Below are 6,000 nucleotides of genomic sequence, written 5' to 3'. Positions count from 1 at the left end.
CAATGGATTTTGCTCAAAAATCCAGGACATTTAGCTGTTAAGAACTACAGCTCTCTGAATGATTCTAACACTCAAGGGATTTAAAGAACTCATACTACGCTAAGGCTGCTGCTGCCGCCACCAAGAAGCCTGTGTGCGAGCACAGGTCACTATCCACACCCCCCTTCCGCGGAGCCTGTGCAGCCCGCCACTGCCAGGGTCCCGGGATCCAGGGACAACTCCCGCGGGAGAACATACGGCGCGCCTCAGGCTGGTACAACGTCTCGTCGGCCTCTGCCGCCGCAGGCTCGCCCCACACTCCGTGCCCCTCCCTCCCCCCGGCCTGAGTGAGCCAGAGCCCCCGAATCAGCGGCTCCTTTAACCCCGTCCTGTCTGAGTGAAGAACAGACGCCCTCCAGCGACCTACACTTAGAGGCGGGACCAAATCCAAAGCTGAGCCCCTGAGAGCTGTGAGAACAAAGAAGAGAAAGGGAAATCTCTCCCAGCAGCCTCAGAAGCAGCGGATTAAAGCTCCACAATCAACTTGATGTACCCTGCATCTGTGGAATTCATGAATAGACAATGAATCATCCCAAATTGAGGAGGTGGACTTTGAGAGCAAGATTTATGACTTTTTCCCCTTTTCCTCTTTTTGTGAGTGTGTATGTGTATGCTTCTGTGTGAGATTTTGTCTCTATAGCTTTGCTTCCACCGTTTGTCCTAGGGTTCTATCCGTCCGTTTTTTTGTTTCATTTTTTTAAAAATTTTTTTTCTTAATAATTATTTTTTATTTTAACAACTATTATATTTTATCTTTATTTTATTTTACTTTATCTTCTTTCTTTCTTTTTTCCTTCCTTCCCTCCTTGCTTCCTTCCTTCCCCCTCCCTCCCTCCCTCGCTCCCTAACTCCTTTCTTTCTTTCTTTCTACTTTTTCTCCCTTTTATTCTGAGCTGTGTGGATGAAAGGCTCTTGGTGCTGCAGCCAGGAGTCAGTGCTGTGCCTCTGAGGTGGGAGAGCCAACTTCAGGACACTGGTCCACAAGAGACCTCCCAGCTCCACATAATATCAAATGGAGAAAATCTCCCAGAGATCTCCATCTCAACACCAGCACCCAGCTTCACTCAACGACCAGCAAGCTACAGTGCTGGACACCCTATGCCAAACAACTAGCAAGACAGGAACACAACCCCAACCATTAGCGGAGAGACTGCCTAAAATCATAATAAGTCTACAGACACCCCAAAACACTCCACCAAACCTGGACCTGCCCACCAGAAAGACAAGATCCAGCCTCATCCACCAGAACAGAGGCACTAGTCCTCTCCACCAGGAAGCCAACACAACCCACTGAACCAACCTTAGCCACTGGGGACAGACACCAAAAACCATGGGAACTATGAGCCTGCAGCCTGCAAAAAGGAGACCCCAAACACAGTAAGATAAGCAAAATGAGAAGACAGAAGAACACAGCAGATGAAGGAGCAAGATAAAAACGCACCAGACCTAACAAATGAAGAGGAAATAGGCAGTCTACCTGAAAAAGAATTCAGAATAATGACAGTAAAGATGATCCAAAACCTTGGAAATAGAATAGAGAAAATACAAGAAACATTTAACAAGGACCTAGAAGAACTAAAGATGAAACAAACAACGATGAACAACACAATAAATGAAATTAAAAATACTCTAGATGGGATCAATAGGAGAATAAATGAGGCAAAAGAACGGATAAGTGACCTGGAAGATAAAATAGTGGAAATAAGTACTGCAGAGCAGAATAAAGAAAAAAGAATGAAAAGTACTGAGGACAGTCTCAGAGACCTCTGGGACAACATTAAACGCACCAACATTCGAATTATAGGGGTTCCAGAAGAAGAAGAGAAAAAGAAAGGGAAGATATTTGAAGAGATTATAGTTGAAAACTTCCCTAATATGGGAAAGGAAATAGTTAATCAAGTACAGGAAGCACAGAGAGTCCCATACAGGATAAATCCAAGGAGAAATATGCCAAGACACGTATTAATCAAACTGTCAAAAATTAAATAAAAAGAAAACATATTAAAAGCAGCAAGGGAAAAACAACAAATAACACCCAAGGGAATCCCCATAAGGTTAACAGCTGATCTTTCAGCAGAAACTCTGCAAGCCAGAAGGGACTGGCAGGACATATTTAAAGTGATGAAGGAGAAAAATCTACAACCAAGATTACTCTACCAAGCAAGGATCTCATTCAGATTTGATGGAGAAATTAAAATCTTTACAGACAATCAAAAGCTGAGAGAGTTCTGCACCACCAAACCAGCTTTACAACAAATGCTAAAGGAACTTCTCTAGGCAAGAAAAACAAGAGAAGGAAAACACCTACAATAATGAACCCAAAACAATTAAGAAAATGGGAATAGGAAAGTACATATTGATAATTACTTTAAATGTAAATGGACTAAATGCTCCCACCAAAAGACACAGATTAGCTGAATGGATACAAATACAAGACCCATATATTTGCTGTCTACAAGAGACCCACTTCAGACCTAGAGGCACATACAGACTGAAAGTAAGGGGAGGGAAAAAGATATTTCATGCAAATGGAAAACAAAAGAAAGCTGGAGTAGCAATTCTCATATCAGACAAAATAGACTTTAAAATAAAGACTATTACAAGAGACAAAGAAGGACACTACATAATGATCAAGGGATCAATCCAAGAAGAAGATATAACATTGTAAATTTTTATGCACCCAACATAAGAGCACCTCAATACATAAGGCAAATACTAACAGCCATAAAAGGGGAAATCAACAGTAACACATTCATAGTAGGGGACGTTAACAGCCCATATTCACCAATGGACAGGTCATCCAAAATGAAAATAAATAAGGAAACACAGCTTTAAATGATACATTAAACAAGATGGACTTAAATGATATTTATAGGACATTCCATCCAAAAACAACAGAATACACATTCTTCTCAAGTGCTCATGGAACATTCTCCAGGATAGATCATATCTTGGGTCACAAGTCAAGCCTTGTAAATTTAAGAAAATTGAAATTGTTTCAAGTATCTTTTCCGACCACAATGCTATGAGACAAAATATCAATTACAGGAAAAGATCTGTAAAAAGTACAAACACATGGAGGCTAAACAATACACTACTTAATAACGAAGTGATCACTGAAGAAATCAAAGAGGAAATAAAAAAATACCTAGAAACAAATGACAATGGAGACACGACGACCCAAAATCTATGGGATGCAGCAAAAGCAGTTCTAAGAGGGAAGTTTACAGCAATAAAATCCTACTTTAAGAAACAGGAAACATCTCGAATAAACAACCTAACATTGCACCTAAAGCAATTAGAGAAAGAAGAACAAAAAACCCCCAAAGTTAGCAGAAGGAAAGAAATCATAAAAATCAGATCAGAAATAAATGAAAAAGAAATGAAGGAAATGATAGCAAAGATCAATAAAACTAAAAGCTGGTTCTTTGAGAAGATAAACAAAATTGATAAACCATTAGCCAGACTCATCAACAAAAAAAGGGAGAAGACTCAAATCAATAGAATTAGAAATGTAAAAGGAGAAGTAACAACTGACACTGCAGAAATACAAAAGCTCATGAGAGATTACTACAAGCAACTCTATGCCAATAAAATGGACAACCTGGAAGAAATGGACAAATTCTTAGAAATGCACAACCTGCCAAGACTGAATCAGGAAGAAATAGAAAATATGAACAGACCAATCACAAGCACTGAAATTGAAAGTGTGATTAAAAATCTTCCAACAAACAAAAGCCCAGGACCAGATGGCTTCACAGGCGAATTCTATCAAACATTTAGAGAAGAGCTCACACCTATCCTTCTCAAACTCTTCCAAAATATAGCAGAGGGAGGAACACTTCCATACTCATTCTACGAGGCCAACATCACCTTGATACCAAAACCAGACAAGTATGTCACAAAGAAAGAAAACTACAGGCCAATATCACTGATGAACATAGATGCAAAAATCCTCAACAAAATACTAGCAAACAGAATCCAACAGCACATTAAAAGTATCATACACCATGATCAAGTGGGGTTTATTCCAGGAATGCAAGGATTCTTTAATATATGCAAAACAATCAATGTGATAAACCTTATTAACAAATTGCAGGAGGAAAACCATATGATCATCTCAATAGATGCAGAGAAAGCTTTCAACAAAATTCAACACCCATTTATGATAAAAACCCTCCAAAAAGTAGGCATAGAGGGAACTTTCCTCAACATAATAAAGGCCATATATGACAAACCTACAGCCAACATCGTCCTCAATGGTGAAAAAATGAAAGCATTTCCACTAAGATCAGCAACAAGACAAGTTTGCCCACTCTCACCACTCTTATTCAACATAGTTTTGGCAGTTTTAGCCACAGCAGTCAGAGAAGAAAAGGAAATAAAAGGAATCCAAATCAGAAAAGAAGTTAAGCTGTCACTTTTTGCAGATGACATGATACTATACATAGAGAATCCTAAAGATGCTACCAGAAAACTACTAGAGCTAATCAATGAATTTAGTAAAGTAGCAGGATACAAAATTAATGCACAGAAATCTCTGTCATTCCTATACACTAATGATGAAAAATCTGAAAGTGAAATGAAGGAAACACTCCCATTTACCATTGCAACAAAAAAAATAAAATATCTAGGAATAAACCTACCTACGGAGACAAAAGACCTGTATGCAGAAAATTATAAGACACTGATGAGAGAAATTAAAGATGATACAAATAGATGGAGAGATATACCACGTTCTTGATTGGAAGAATCAATATTGTGAAAATGACTCTACTACCCAAAGCAATCTACAGATTCAATGTAATCCCTATCAAACTACCACTGGCATTTTTCACAGAAGTAGAACAAAAAATTTCACAATTTGTATGGAAACACAAAAGACCCCGAATAGCCAAAGCAATCTTGAGAAAGAAACATGGAGCTAGAGGAATCAGGCTCCCTGACTTCAGACTATACTACAAACCTACAGTAATCAAGACAGTGTGGTACTGGCACAAAAACAGAAAGATAGATCAATGGAACAGGATAGAAAGCCCAGAGATAGACCCACGCACATATGGTCACCTTATCTTAGATAAAGGAGGCAGGAATGTACAGTGGAGAAAGGACAGCCTCTTCAATAAGTGGTGCTGGGAAAACTGGACAGGTACATATAAAAGTATGAGATTAGATCACTCCCTAACACCATACACAAAAATAAGCTCAAAATGGATTAAAGACCTAAATATAAGGCAAGAAACCATCAAACTCTTAGAGGAAAACATAGGCAAAACACTCTATGACATAAATCCAGCAAGATCCTTTTTTACCCACCTCCTGGAGAAATGGAAATAAAAACAAAAATAAACAAATGGGACCGAATGAAACTTCAAAGCTTTTGCACAGCAAAGGAAACCATAAACAAGACCAAAAGACAACCCTCAGAATGGGAGAAAATATTTGCAAATGAAGCAACCGACAAAGGATTAATCTCCAAAATTTACAAGCAGCTCATGCAGCTCAATAACAAAAACACAAACAACCCAATCCAAAAATGGGCAGAAGACCTAAATAGACATCTCTCCAAAGAAGATATACAGAATGTCAACAAACACATGAAAGAATGCTCAACATGATTAATCATTAGAGAAATGCAAATCAAAACTACAATGAGATATCATCTCACACCAATCAGAATGGCCATCATCAAAAAATCTAGAAACAATAAATGCTGGAGAGGGTGTGGAGAAAAGGGAACCCTCTTGCACTGTTGGTGGGAATGCAAATTGATATAGCCACTGTGGAGAACAGTATGGAGTTTCCTTAAAAAACTACAAATAGAACTACCATATGACCTAGCTATCCCACTACTGGGCATGTACCGTGATAAAACCGTAATTCAGAAAGAGTCATGTACCAAAATGTTCATTGCAGCTCTATTTAAAATAGCGTGGAGATGGAAACAACCTAAGTGTCCAT

This window comes from Aethalodelphis obliquidens, unplaced genomic scaffold (assembly GCF_003676395.1).
Source record: "Aethalodelphis obliquidens isolate GAN/ISIS:26980383/991018 unplaced genomic scaffold, ASM367639v1 scaffold45, whole genome shotgun sequence".
Classification (NCBI taxonomy): domain Eukaryota; kingdom Metazoa; phylum Chordata; class Mammalia; order Artiodactyla; family Delphinidae; genus Aethalodelphis; species Aethalodelphis obliquidens.
The sequence above is the reverse complement of the archived record's forward strand: the minus strand, read 5'-3'. Positions refer to the sequence as shown.